The sequence below is a fragment of the Symphalangus syndactylus genome, chromosome X, assembly GCF_028878055.3.
Source record: "Symphalangus syndactylus isolate Jambi chromosome X, NHGRI_mSymSyn1-v2.1_pri, whole genome shotgun sequence".
In the NCBI taxonomy this organism is placed as follows: Eukaryota; Metazoa; Chordata; class Mammalia; order Primates; family Hylobatidae; genus Symphalangus; species Symphalangus syndactylus.
In genome coordinates, this window is record NC_072447.2 from 116,072,028 (window position 1) to 116,087,622 (window position 15,595).

Genomic DNA, 15,595 nt, shown 5'->3' on the forward strand with positions numbered 1-15,595 from the left:
GTTGTTATTGTTTTGGCCATCCTCATAGGCATATAGTGGTAACTCATTGTGATCTAACTTGAATTTCTCTGTGGAGAACATTGTCACTTGCACCTTTTAATTTCTTTCGTGATGTTTTTCTCTAGTTGCTTGTCAGTTTACTTTTGAGTGTTCATCTTTTGCATATTGATTTGTAGGAATTCTTTATATAACCTAGAAATGAGCTATGAAAGTTATATGTGTTACAAATACTGTCCCTCACTTTGTGGCTTGTTTCTTTGCTCTCTTAATAGTATCTTTTTAAAAAGTCCAATTTATTGAAGTTTAACTTATATACAACAAGTACAATGGAATACATACAATAAAATGTACCCATTTTAATTATACTGCTCAATGAATTTTGAAATACATATATATATATATATATATATCACCACAATGAAGATATAGAACATTTTTAACACTTCAAAAATTTATCTCCTGCCTCCTCAGTCAATCTCAATCCCCCACTCCCAGCTTCAGGCCAACAATGGTCTACTTTCTGTTGCTATACATTAGATCTGTCTTTTCTAGAGATTCAGATCAAAGGAATTATATGGTATGTTTTGTTTCTTTATTCTTTTCTTTGTTCTTTGCTCAACACAAAGTTTTTTAGATTCATCCATGTTTTATCAGTAGTTTGTTTCTTTTTATTGATGAGTAGTTTAATGTTGACTGTTGATGCATACTCTTCCTAATATAAATTAGGAAATTTATCAATCATTTCCTTTATTGCTAATGTTTTTGAGTTTTTTGAGTGTGAAAAATGTTTGCCTACCCTAAATTTCGTGAAGATATTCTCATATTATCTTTTAGAAGCTTTATTATGTTACCTTTCACATTTAGATCAAAATATATCTAGAAGTGATTTTTGTGTCTATATTGTGATAGAGGTCAAATTTTTATATTCAATATAGATAACTGAATTATCTCACACCATTTATTGAAAATAACTACCCTTGACTCAATGCCACCTTTGTCATAAAACAGTGCTCCAATAGTGTGGATACTGTCTATCTGCTCGATTGATCTATTTGTCTATCTTTATGGCAATACCACACAACCTTGATTATTGTAACTTTATAGTAAAATTTAAAATCAGGTTAGTTTAATTCATCCAAATTTGTTCCTCTTTAATATTTTCCTGGCTATTTGTGATCCTTTGAATTTCTAAATACATTTTAGAATTAGGTTATCATTTTTCCACAAAAAAGTACCTGCTGCAATTTTCATTGATTTATAGATCCATTTAGGAATGATTAACATTTTCATAGTATCAAGCCTTCCAATCCATGAACATGTAATGTCCCTCTGTTTATTTAAAGTTTTTTGAATTTTGTCTCCAAATTTTTCTACAATTTTCTGTGTAGACACCTTGCACATTGTTTGCTAGATTTACTACTATGGTGAAGTGGAAACTGTGCTTCCCATCTCTCTCTTCCTTCAAAACTGAGGAACTCATTCGCCTAGGTGCTGGGAGTTTGGTGGTTAAAGGCTATTGGCTGGAGGTTTTCCAGACATTGCCCTCAGCTGAAGAGAATTGCCTAGCCACAGGTCTCCCTCCCTCCCAATGACTGGTTGATGCCAGAGGAAAGTTATAAAGCCTTGTTACCTTGCAACAAGGGATAGTGTTGTCAGATAAAATACAGGACACCCAGTTTAAATTTAAATTTCAGATAATGAGTACTTATACTAATACTTAGGAGGGAATTTTTAATATTGAATGTCTTTTCTTGGTCCTGCAAAGCCAGGCCAGGTGTGAGGGTCTTACACTTGTCTTCTCAAGGGTGTTGCCCTAAAATGCTTAAGTATGCCTTCCCCAATACCACAGAGTCAATCTGACTGTCTGCATGAGACACTTGCGCTTGTCATCCATATGGTTATGCTAAGGGAGCTGGCTAGGAGGAAGAGGGATGGAAAGACATGCAGAGCGTCTGGGGTGATCATGACCCAGTTGAGGCGGGGTAGAAAGTCTACAGGCAAGTTCTCTCAAGTGGTTCTCAGGCAAGCTTTCTGCTTGAGTTTGCAGAGTGGTTATTAAGGTTCTGCAGCCTCTCTTTCCTGCTCACGGTCTCTCCTAACCACTCAGCTGTGCAGATCACTTCAGTAATCTGGATGAGTTCAGAAAGAACTGGGCCTCTTTGATAGCATCTTGTATAATGGGGGGAGCCAGGTGCTCATTCACTACATTCTCACTTTTTTCCATGGGGGAAATCACAGGTTGAGGGTGTCTCTGTTAGCACTAAACTTTGTTGCCTTGGAGGAGGGATGATGTGGGTAAATTAACACTGTTCTTACCCTCTTCAAGGCATCTATTCATGAATTTTTTGCTCCAACAGTGTGCTGAAACTTCTCTGCTGGACTGTCAGACTCCAACAAAGATGCTCTAATCTGTGGGTACTTGTCAAAATTGATGCTTCTGTGGGGAGTGATGACGGTAGAATGCTTCTATTTTGCCATCTTGCTGACATCCATAACCATGCCTATTTGTTTTCACACTGGTTATGACTGCTTTCACACTAAAATGGCAGAACTGAGTAGTTGTGACAGAGACAAAATAGCCTGTGAATCTAAGCTATTTACTATAGGGACTTTTAAATAAAAAGTTTTCTGAACCCTGATCTATATAATCAAGAGAAATCGCAGGTGGAAAATCAGAGGACTGAGGAGGACAATCAGACCAATAAGAAGTCATAATACCTGGCCCAGTTTCAGGACTGGATATGAGTAAGTTTTTAGATCATTTTTGATAATCATGATTGGGGGGATGCTACTGGAATCTCGTGGATAGAGGCCAGAGATGCTACTAAACATTTTACGATGCATAGGACAGCCCCCCAAAACAAAGATTATCCAGCTCCAAATCCAGTAGTGCTTAGGTTGAGAAACTCTGCTCTAAATGTATGTATGGTCATTTACTAAGATAACTGCACACTGGGGAAAAGGGAATATCCAAATATGTCAAAGTCTATTGAATCTGAGTTGACATTAATACCCAAAGACTAAAATCAGTATTATTGACTCACTCCTAGTTGAAGTGGGGATGCATGGGAACCAAGTAATAAATGGAATTCTAGGCCAAGTTCAACTTACGATGGATCCACAGACCAAGCCAATAGTTATTTCCCAAGATCCAGTGGAAGTCTCTGAAACTCTCCTCCACTAAAACCCAGTCAAAATAGTAAATAAAAAAATAATATTACAACTCAGATGGAATGGCACTGATTAGTGCCTTCCTTTAAGACCTTAAGGATGTAAGGGTACTAGTCACTATCATGTCCTCATTTAATTCATCAGTCTGGCCTTAGAATAACTGGATATTTACTGCAGGTTTACAGGGGACTCAAGCAAATAATAAGCCTCAATGCTAGCTTTGCACCGTCATTTGTATCTTTGCTAGAGCTAACTGAAAAGGCCTCAGCTACTCGGTATATGGCCACTGAACTGGTGAATATATTCATTTCCATTCCTATCAAGGAGGATTAGAAGCAGTTTGCATTCGGTTGAACACAGAGCATCTGCATTTATTTTCTTGCCACAGGCATTGTTAGGTAATCTATTCTGTTTAATGTAGTTCTAAGAATTCTGAATTTTCTGAATGTTTTGCAGAGCATTATATTGGTGCACTATATCAATGATGTCATGTTAATCAGACAAGATTAATATGCCACAATAAGTGGCAAGTATTTTGAAAGCATTAGAAAGAAATGTTAGTACCAGGAAGTGGGAGATAAACTCTATAAACATTAAGCTCATGACATTATTAATTTTTTCAGAGTCTAGTGATCTGCAGTATGGTAAAACAACCCCTTCAAAGTAAAACGAAACTTATTTCATTATACCTCTCACCACTAAGAAGAGAGAACAATGCCCAATAGAGGTTCTAGAAGCAGCATATTCCATATTTTAGGATACAGATGCCCCTCAGCTTATGATGTGGTTATGTCCCAATAAACCCATCATAAGTTGAAAATATTGTAAGTCAAAAATGCATTTAATATACCAAACTTACCAAACATCATAGCTTAGCATAGCTTACCTTAAACATGCTCAGGACACTTAGCCTACAATTGGGCAACATCATCTTGCAATACAGTATACTTTAGACTATCAGTTGTATATCCTTGTTATTGTGTGACTGACTGGGAACTGTGGCTCACTGCTGCTGCCCAGTATTGAGAGAGTATTGTGCCACATATCACTAGCACAGGAAAAGACCAAAAATCTAAGTACAATTTCTACTGAATTCGTATGACTTTCCACTATAGTAAAGTTAAAGAATCGTTAAGTCAAGGCATCATAAATTGGAGACCATCTGTACTACTCAATACACCACATGATGATGTGAAAGGCTGCCAACTTTGTACAGGGTTTAGAACATAAAAAGGCTCTGGAGCAGGACCAGGCTACCATGTAAGCAGCCTTGTTGTTTGAGATATATGACACAACACACACTATGGTATTCAAGATACCAGAGACGGGAAAAGATGCCATGTTGAATTTATCACACATTCCCAATAGCAGAATCACAATTTAGACCCCACGTGTTTTAGTGCAAGGTTATACCACCTGAAGTGGAAAATTATTTACCATTTGAAATGCTTTTGAGCCATAGTAGAAATGGAGCATCTCATCATGGAACATCAAGTGATCTTGTCATATAGCCAGAACTGCCCAATGTGAGTAAGATTCTAAGAGATCCTAGACTGGATTTTAAGGTTTGATGGACCTAAATGCAGATGTGGTACATCTGGAATTGGTCATGATCAGGGCCAGAGGGCACAAGTAAGCTGCACGAGTAGATGGACCAGGTTTCCATGTCATCCATCACTATCGCATTTGCACCTCTCCCTCAGCCCACATTGAGGCCACATTATTTATGGTGGTGGTAGTTATAGGGTATCCTTTAGGGTTGGCTGAGGGGTGAGGAAAAATACCAAGCTTGGTTCATAGATGGGTTAATTCAGTATGGGGATGTAAGCCAAAAGTGTACTTCTGGTGTACAATAGCCCTGCTCAGAATGACATTGAGCCTGAACACACTGAGTCATTCACTCTGTCTAGAAGACAGATTTCAGGGGAAATTCTTCCAAGGAACATATCTTCAGGTAGTATACTTAGTTATTCATTTTGTGTGGAAAAAGAAGTGGTCTGAGTTGACAATGTGTAACAGAAAGATCAAGGACAAGAAAGTCCAAGAAAGAGGCATGTGATATACCCAGGAGAATGTGGATAGACCTACAGGAGTGGGCATCAGATCTGAAGATGTTTGAATCACATATTAAAACTCACCAAAAATAGTCTGACATTTAAAAAGCACTAACAAGCAAGTAGACAGAATGATTTGGTAAGGTGACACTGCCTAGCCTTTGTCATTGACAACCTCAGTGCAGACACAGTGGGAACATAAATGGAGCAATCAAGGTGGCAGGAATGAAGGCTATGCACGGTCCAAATACAGTGGAATGCCACTACCAAAGCTGATTTAGCTACTGCCTCTACCAAAAATCCAACCTGCCAGCAATAGAGACCAATGTTGAGTCTCCAACAGGATACCATCCCTCAAGGAAACCAGCCAGTGTTTAGGTGGCAGATTGATTACATCAAATGCCTTCTGTGTTGGAAGCGCAACAATTCATGTTGACTGAAACTGACTCCTATCCTGGTTATGAATATGACTTTTCTGTATACAGAGCCTCAAATACCACTGTTTGAGTGCTCACAGAATGTTTGATCCACTGACATGTGATCCCACATGTATTGCGTAGACTATGAAACTTATTTTACAGCAAAAGAAGTGCAGCAGTGGGTGTCTCACCATAAGATGCACTGGTCTTATCATATCTACAATACCCAGAAGTTGCTAGCCTGATAGAGCAATAGTGCAGCTTTTTGAAAGTGATAACCAGATTGAAGATGATATCCTATGAGAATGAAGTGCCGTCCTCTAGAATGTAGTATACACCCTAAATCAATGATCACTATATTGTGTTGAATCCCTAATAAGTAGATTACATAGGCCTGGAAAACAAAGGATTGAAGTAGCCTTGCTTACCATAAACTCCAAGTCACCCACTTATTAATTCTAGTAGTTTGTCTAGAGAAGATTTTTCCTCTATTTTCTACTTACGTAATCATATTCTTCATGAATAATAATACTTTTGTCTTCTTTTTTAATTCTTCTGCCTTTTCTATCTTTTTCTTGCCTAATTGTACTGGCTAAGACATCAAGTACAATGTTGAATAGAGGTGGTAATAGCAAACCTCTTTGTCTTATTTCTCATCTCAGAAGGAAATTTATAACATTTCACCACTGAATATGATGTCTGCTGCATATGTTTTAAATGTGTGTTGATCAAAGACACTTCTTTTTATTTATAATTTTCTGGCAATTCATTTTTTGCTTCTCAGTAGTTGTTGATATTTATCACACTTTTTATGCATCTATTGACATGATCATAAGATTTTATGTTTTTAATGTGATATACATTAGCTGATTTTAGTTGGAATATTTTAATAGTAATTATTAATTTATATACAGTAAATTTCACTCTTATGGGGTACGGTTCTATGATTTTTGTGTAAAGCATGCAGTCCACTAACCATCATCATCAATCAAGATAAAGAACAATTCAATCACCTGAAAAAATTTCCTCATACTCCTTATTGTACTAAACTCACATATCTCAACCTCTGGAAATCACTGATCTGTTCTTGATCCTTATAGGCTTGGCTTTTCCAAAATGTCATATGAATTCAATCATACAACCTTTTGACTCTCACTTCTTTCACTAAGAATAGTTGATGTGAGATTCATTCAAGCATGAGGATCAATTTTTTTTTTTTGAGATGGAGTCTTGCTCTGTTGCCCAGGCTGGAGTGCAGTGGCACAAACTCGACTCAACGCAAGCTCCGCCTCCCGGGTTCACGCCATTCTCCCGCCTCAGCCTCCCGAGTAGCTGGGACTACAGGCGCCCACTACCACGCCCAGCTAATTTTGTTTTTGTATTTTTAGTAGAGATGGGGTTTCACTGTGTTTTAGCCAGGATGGTCTCGATCCAATAACCTCGTGATCCGCCCGCCTCGGCCTCCCAAAGTGCTGGGATTACAGGCGTGAGCCACCGCACCCGGCCCGGGATCAATTTTTTTAAATCTTTTATCAAAGAGTAGTATTTCATTATAAGGAGGAACTACAGTTTGTTTACCCATGCAGCCACTGAAGGAAGTTTGGATTGTTTCCAGTTTTGTGATTATGGATTATCAATAAAATCATTCAAAATATTTCTGGGGCCCCGCCCACCCGACCATAGAGACACTGCATGGCTAGAGAAACTTCCCCGATGTTCTGGGCTGCGAACGAAAACAGAACCAAAGCGTCAGAAAGGAGCGGGTGAACGGGCGCTGCGGTTGCCAGGGCATCTTCTTAGCGTCGGGCAGGGCTGGTGAGTCAACTAGTGACAGTGGCGAGGAAGTGGGGGCGCTGAGCAAGCGAGAGGAAGGCTGAAGGGAGCTAGGAAAAGGGCGCTGATCTCTGCAGCCTGGGAGGGCTTTTGTCCCCTGGAGGAAGGCCAGAAGAGATGGGGTCCCGAGGGCAGGGCTCACACAGCAAGAAAACGAGGAGCATGCCTGGCATTTTGAGCCCACAGAGAACGGGGAGCGGAGCCACTGGAGGACCAACTGCTCGGGTTTATTCGGTAGCCGAGGCGGTTGAACAGTTCAGGGCTGGACCAGCTCGGACTGGAGCAGGGTGCAGCCTCCAGGGTTGCTGGGTAGCACCGAGACCCTTTGAGCACCGAACGGATAAACTACTGGAGCTTTCCGCACTTGCACATTGTTCCCGCGAGTTGCAGACGCAGGTTCCTGATGCTAGCGCTCATTCCTTGGCAGTCACCCTCAGTGAACTACACAGTTGCCCCGTGACCTTCAGGATGAATGCTTGGATTTCAGGTGCGAGTAGGTTTGCTGAGGGCCCCAGAAGGCTCCTTCCACCGTATCATAGTCTGATAAATAATTTTGTCAAGCCAGAGAAGCTAACAAAGGTAGAGACAAGCCTTAATGAAAAGATAGTGGCGGAAATGACGGATCTGAGCAAGCATATAAAACAAGCTCAGACCCAGCGGGAACAGCTACTGGAGGAATCCAGGGAGCTACACCGAGAAAAGTTACTTGTCCAGGCTGAAAACAGATTCTTTCTGGAATACCTGACTAACAAAACTGAAGAGTACACAAAGCAACGTGAGAAGCTATGGAACAGCTATTTACAAAAACGTGGAGAGATTGAACGAAGAAGACAAGAATCAGCCTCCAGATATGCAGAACAAATTTCAGTGCTTAAAACAGCGCTCTTGCAAAAGGAAAATATCCAATCCAGTTTGAAGCGGAAGTTGCAGGCAATGAGGGACATTGCTATATTAAAGGAAAAGCGGGAGAAAGAAATACAGACATTACAGGAGGAGACAAAGAAAGTCCAAGCTGAGACAGCTGCAAAGAAACGGGAAGTACAGGCCCAGCTCCTCCAGGAGAAAAGATTACTGGAGAAACAACTGAGCGAGCCAGACAGGAGGCTACTGGGAAAGAGAAAAAGAAGAGAGCTTAATATGAAGGCCCAGGCCTGGAAGTTGGCAGCAAAGCGGTTTATTTTTGAATACTCCTGTGGCATCAAGAGAGAGAACTAGCAGTTCAAGAAGGAATTACTGCAGTTAATTGAGCAAGCCCAGAAACTTAACGGCTACTCAAAACCACTTAGGAAGCAGCAGCTGCAGCAGGAACAGTGGTATCTGGAGTCCTTAATCCGGGCGAGGCAGAGACTGCAAGGAAGTCATAATCAGTGCCTAAATAGACAGGATGTTCCAAAGACCACACCCAGTCTTCCCCAAGGCACCAAATCAAGGATTAATCCAAAGTAACTCCTAAAATAACACTGATTAAATAAGAACTGGAGCAAGTACTCTTAAGTGCTACATTAACCTGGTTAGAAAGGCTTTTGGATTCCAGATTGCTATTGTAAAATCTCCACCATGATGTGTTGGAGTGAAGGATTAGATGGTTTTATCCAACAGTCCTACTAGATATTTGGTAACCAGCTTCCCTTAACTAGCTTTTTCTTTAAATACTCTTGTTAATAAGCTATTCCACAAACCTCCTGTTAACCTAACACATGACCCTAACCTAGCCATTTACCATACATCAAACTAGCTAAAGGAAACCAACCTAAGGAAGTGAAAACAGTTGTGATTTATTTCATCTAGCTAAATTATATTTCTTTATAGAGAAAGTGCCTTTAAGGATAGCATTCCAAACAGACTTTGAATAGCGTTCTGCTCAGTAAATAACCAGTATCAGTTTATCCTCATTCCTTTTGACCAACTTAGCAGACAAAAGCAGTTTTTATAAGCTCTTTGTGAGTTTGTGCCAGTGACCAGGTAGCTCCTTCTAGTTTTCTCATGAGTGAAAAAGCATTCTGATAACAGCAAGTCCAGTAAGTGCTAGGCAGAGTGACCTTTCATCTGATGCTAAGCCCCTACAAGTTTAATTGAGAAGGTAAGAAAAGATGAAGGAGACGTATATTAGGTCAGCTCTTACTTTTGAAAATGTTTTATTTGAAGAAACACCTGTAGCATTGAGGTGACTGAATGCCTCCGCTTATTTCAGGAAAACGTATCCAAAAAAAGTTGAAATATTTGGACAACTTTTTTTTTAAGTGCCATCGATTTCCCTAGCAGCATTCTAAAAGATAGCAAGTAAAATGATGTTTGGTAAGTATTAGTTCTGGTGGGTTACAATGACTGGCAGCACAGGAGGGGTTGGCTTCCCCTTTCTGAAGATAAACCAGGTCCTTTTTGTTCTTTTTCCAAGTAGCCCAAATAACACATGGCCAATAGGCACAATTTTCACAAACCCGTGACTCATGACAAACATATTTATTTTCTACTTTGTGGCTCCTTTCGCAGTTAAGAGAACCACATCCTATTTCTAGCATTTTACTATTAATGGCAGTACAAGCATCAAATCTTAAAGTTATTTGTTTGGGGATTCCTTTTTCTTCTGTTCTAGTTATTATTTTATTTTCACCTAGGAAAAGGCCAGTTCTTATTCTTATTTTAAAAACGGTGGTTGCAGGGGGCTCAGATGGATTATAACACACATCAGGTCGGTCATTTCCCAGGCTACATACCTTGTACTGAGTGGCATTATACAAACAAGTTTCTTTTAATGTTCCCATACATTCCTAATAACTATAGAACAGAAAGATTGTTTTAATTTGCTGTCCTACCTCAGTGACCTGATGAATACACTGGAAACAGTCCCCAGTTTGAGTAAGGTCAGTTGAAGCCCTTACTGTATAAGTCCAAAATTTAAGAAAAATGAATCCCATGATGAGCTTCCTCTTGCTTCAGCCGTGCGTGGACCGGTCAGCTTCCGGGTGTGACTGGAGCAGGGCTTGTTGTCTTCTTCAGGGTCACTCTGCAAGGGTTGTCTGGGCTTGGTCTTCCCTCCCAGGTTTCAGGCGCTGCAGGTTTTACACGGCTGTGGTGGATCCAGGCTGGGATTCCCTCTACCTTCACAGCGGTGGGAGTGGTCAGGATGACAGTCTGGGGTCCTTTCCACCGTGGACACAAAGAGGCTACGTTCCAGTCCTTGATCCACACTCCATCACCTGGGGAGAAAGGGTGAACTGGGGAGAATAAGCTAACAAGGCATCTCTCATTTACCCAGGCTGAGATTGTTTGTGTTTTTTCTAAAGCCTGTAGCTGTCGCTGTAACTCAATTTCACCTAACTTTCGGGGAGTGCCTGGAAGTCCCCGCAATATAGGAGGGGGCCTATGATATAATATTTCATAAGGGGAATATCATGTTCTTTTAGAAGGGGTACGTCTAATTTTAAATAATACCATAGGGAGAGCCTGTATCCATTTTAATCCTGTTTCCTGACATACTTTCCCTAAACTATTTTTGATAGTCCGATTCATCCGCTCACCTTTCCGGAACTCTGAGGTTGGTAGGCAGCATGCAGTTGCCATGTGATTCCCCAATACCTTTGCCGTCTTTTGTACCAAGTCAGCCACAAACGCCAGCCCGTTATCTGAACCGATCCGTAAGGGCAGTCCAAATCTAGGAATAAGATCTCGAAGAAGCATACCAGTTACTTCACGAGCTTTCTCAGTTCGTGTTGGATAAGCCTCCACCCACCCAGAGTAGGTACACACAAGAACTAGTAAGTACCTGTTACCTCCACACTTTGGCATCTCTGTGAAGTCCACCCGGAGATCTTCAAAGGGGGCTGCTCCATAAGCTCGTATGCCGGGCGGAACAGCTGGACCTTGCCTCGCATTACGCTGTTGGCAGGTAACACACCGCTGCGTCACCGTTTTGGCAAGGGCTGACAAATGTGAGATGTAGAAATACCAGCCTAACAACTTTTCCAGTGATTGCTGACCTAGATGAGTGGTTTCATGCACAGCCAGTACAACTGCGGCTCCTAGCAGCTGTGGCACAGCTACTCTCCCATCTGGTAACCGAATCCATCCTTCCTCCATCACTTGTCCTCCCTCTGCCTGGAGAACGTCCTTTTCTTCTTTAGAATAAGTAGGTACAAGATCAGGTGCTTGAGGGAGCAGCGGGGCTGTGACTGATGCCCGGAAGGTGGCCGATGCTGCTTTTCGAGCCTCTAAGTCAGCGCGGGAATTCCCCAAACCCACCAAGGTGGAAGCTCGCTGGTGTCCTCTGCAATGTATAACTGCCACCTTGTGGAGTTTCCGTACTGCTTCTAATAATTGCAAGATTTCTTGTTGATATTTTATGTCTTTTCCCCCAGAGTTCAATAGGCCCTTTTCTTCATATAATGCTCCATGCACTTGAAGGGTTAAAAAGGCATATTGAGAGTCAGTGTAAATGTTTACAGTCTTACCTTCACTGAGTTCTAAGGCCCGAATTAAAGCAATGAGTTCAGCTTTCTGAGCTGAAGTGCCCTGGGGCAACGATCTGGCTTCAACGACGGTGTCCAGAGTTACCACTGCATACCCTGCACATCTCTCTCCTTGTGGGTTGATGAAGCTGCTCCCATCCACATATAGTTCCCAGTCTACTGATGCCCAAGGCTGGTCCCGGAGGTCAGGTCTGCTAGAGTAAACTGAGTCCAACACTTCTACACAGTCATCCTCGACAGGGCTCTCTGATACTGGGAGCAAGGTAGCGGGGTTCAGGGTGTTACAAACTTCAATGGTTATACGGGGATTTTCACAGAGCAAACTTTGGTACTTAGTGAGTCTAGCATTCATTAGCCAATGACATCCTTTAGTATTCATTAAAGTCACCACAGCATGGGGGGCCTTTATGTTCAGGTTTTGCCCAAGAGTCAGCTTATCTTCTTCTTGTACTAGCAGGGCAGTTGCTGCCAAGGCCCTCAAACACGGGGGCCATCCTTTAGAAACCCCATCTAGTTGTTTAGAGAGGTAGGCCACTGGCCTCGGCCAGGGCCCCACAGTTTGGGTTAAAACTCCGACTGCCATCTTTTCTCTCTCTGACACATACAATGTAAAAGACTTTGTCAGATCAGGTAGCCCCAGAGCTGGGGCTGACATAAGTCTTTCCTTTAACTCATGAAAGGCTTGCTGTTGCTGGGATCCCCATTCAAATGGTTCCCGGTCCCCTCCCCACTTTGTGACCTCATACAAAGGCTTAGCTAATACTGCATAGTTTGGGATCCACAGTCTGCAAAACCCCCAGCTCCTAAGGATTCTCTCACCTGCCTTCTGGTCTTAGGCTCCAGTAGATTACAAATGACCTGTTTTCTTTCTGATCCCAGGCTGCGCTCCCCCTGTTGGATAGTAAATCCCAAGTAACGTACCTGCTGTCGGCAGATCTGAGTTTTTTTCTTGGACATCTTATACCCACAGTCCTCCAGGTGCCAGAGCAGAGCATCTGTTCCCTTGGCGCACCCGACTGCCGTGGGGTGTCCCAGCAAAAGGTCAACATACCGGAGCAACACGCAGCCTAGGTCTCTGGTGGGAAACTTCTGGAGGTCTCGAGCCAACGCCTCCCCAAAGATGGTGGGGGAGTTCTTGAACCCTTGGGGAAGCCGGGTCCAAGTGTACTGAGTAGTGACACCTGACTCCGGATCTCCCCACTGAAAGGCAAACAGCTTCTGGCTCTCAGGGGCTAATCTGATGCTAAAGAAAGCATCTTTCAGGTCCAAACAGGTGAACCAGCTCTCCTCAGCTGGCAGCAACGCCAGCAATGTGTACGGGTTAGGTACTGTTGGATGTAAAGTCACTGTAGCCTGATTAACCAAGCGCAAATCCTCTACCAGCCTTTAGTCCTTGGTCCTAGGCTTGGGAACAGGCAGGAGGGGAGTGTTCCATGGAGACTGACAAGGAACTCTAATTCCAAAGGTTCTTAGGCGCTTGAGATGGACCTGGATGCCTTCAAGAGCTTCTCTGGGGACCGGGTACTATTTTTGCCTAACCAGCTGGGCCCCAGGCTTAACTTCTATAAGTACGGGGGCTTGGTTGACTGCCAACCCTGGAGGGTTGTCTTCTGCCTACACTCTTGGCCACCACTTAGCCAGAGCTGGTCTTATCTCTTGGCCCGGCTCAGTTAAGAAAAGTCTCCATTCCTCCTCTCGGGGGACCATAAGGGTCATAATGACTCCCGTTCCAGGTAACTTTAGCAGCAAAGAGTCATGCTCTGTAAAAGAGATAGTGGCTCTCACTTTGCTAAGCAAGTCCCTTCCCAACAAGGGCAAGGGACAATCAGGCATGTACAAAAACTGATGACTCACTTTATGTCCTCCTACAGTACAAGTCCAGGGCAAGCAGAAAGCTTGTTTTGCTGAAACTCCCGTGGCTCTGATGATGTCAATAGTCTTTTTGGATAAGGGGCGATCGGGGCGGTTACTACCGAATGTTCAGCACCGGTATCTACAAGAAAATCAATGTCTTTACCCCCAGTTGTCATCCTGACCATAGGCTCTTTGGGGGTCCTTGAGCCTGGTCCCCCTCAGTCCAATAACCCTTCTGCCAGGTTGAGCAGGACCCCTTCCTCCTTGTCTGGAACCTCCTGCTCCGAGTCACCTTCTTTTCCTTTTAGCTGAGGGCATTTGTTCTTTCAATGTCCTATTTTTTTACAATAAGCACACTGATTACACTGCAAGCTCTGACAGCCAGGCTGAGTTTCTTTCCCAGAGCCCCCCTTCCCTTGCCTCTTTGGGGGGACCCCTCTGATTGCTGCAGCTAACAGGTCGGCGTTTCACCTAAGTTACTTCACTTAGAATAATAGTTTTCCAGTTCCATTCGGGTTACTGCAAATGACATTAATTCATTCCTTTTTATGGCTGAGTAGTATTCCATCATATATGTATGCCACAATTTCTTTATCCACTCATTGAATGATGGGCTTTTGGGCTGCTTTCATATTTTTTTCAATTGGGAATTGTGCTGCTGTAAACATGCATGTGCAAGTATCTTCTTCAAATAATGACTTATTTTCCTATGGGTAGATACCCAGTAGTGGGATTTCTGGATCAAATGGTAGTTCTACTTTTAGCTCTTTATGGAATCTCCACACCGTTTCCAAAGTGGTTGTACTAGTTTACATTCCCACCAGCAGTGTGTAAGTGTTCCCTTTTCACCACATTCATGCCAACATCTATTTTTTTTTTATTTTTTTGATTATGGCCATTCTTGAAGGAGTAAGGTGGTATCGCATTGTGGTTTTGATTTGCATTTCCCTGATCATTAGTGATGTTGAGCATTTTTTTCATATGTTTGTTGGCCATTTGTATATCTTCTTTTGAAAATTGTCTATTCATGTCCTTAGCCCACTTTTTGATTTTTTTTTTCTGATTTGTTTGAGTTCGTTGTAGATTCTGGATATCAGTGCTTTGTTGGATGTATAGATTGTGAAATTTTCTCCCGCTCTGTGGGTTTTCTGTTTACTCTGCTGACTGTTCTTTTTGCTGTGCAGAAGCTCTTTAATTAAGTCCCACCTATTTATCTTTTTTTTTTTTCACTGCTAGTATCCATGGCTGAGAGACCTAAAGACAGATCACATCACAGGACTTTTTGCAGACATTTCTCAGCACCATCCTGGAGCCCGGTAGCCCTGCTAGATGGCCAGACCCAGAAGGGCAATAAAAATCACTGCAGTCTGGCTCTCAGGAAGACCCATTCCTAGGGAAAGGGAGAGAGCACCAGATCAAGGGATCACCCAGTGGGACAAAAGAATCTGAATGCGATGAAGGGGTCCAGCTTCACTCTTTTACATATGACTAGCCAGTTATCTCAGCACCATTTATTGAATAAGGAGTCTTTTCCCCATTGCTTGTTTTTGTTTTTGTCAGCTATGTTGAATATCAGATGGTTGTAGTTGTACAGCCTTATTCCTGGGCTGTCTGTTCTCTTCCATTGGTCTACGTGTCTGGTTCCATACCAGTACCATGCTGTTTTGGTTAGTGTATCCCCGTAGTATAGTTTGAAGTTGGGTAACATGATGCCTCCAGCTTTGCTCTTTTTGTTTATGATTGCCTTGGCTATCTGAGCTCTTTTATGGTTCTTTATGAATTTTAAAATAGGTTTTTT

The 15,595-nt window shown here is 42.2% G+C and overlaps 1 pseudogene; it reads left to right on the plus strand.

The window, feature by feature from the left end:
• The first annotated feature begins 7,422 nt into the window (after positions 1-7,422).
• Positions 7,423-8,998, plus strand: LOC129475688 (coiled-coil domain-containing protein 121-like; annotated as a pseudogene).
• Positions 8,999-15,595: the final 6,597 nt, after the last annotated feature.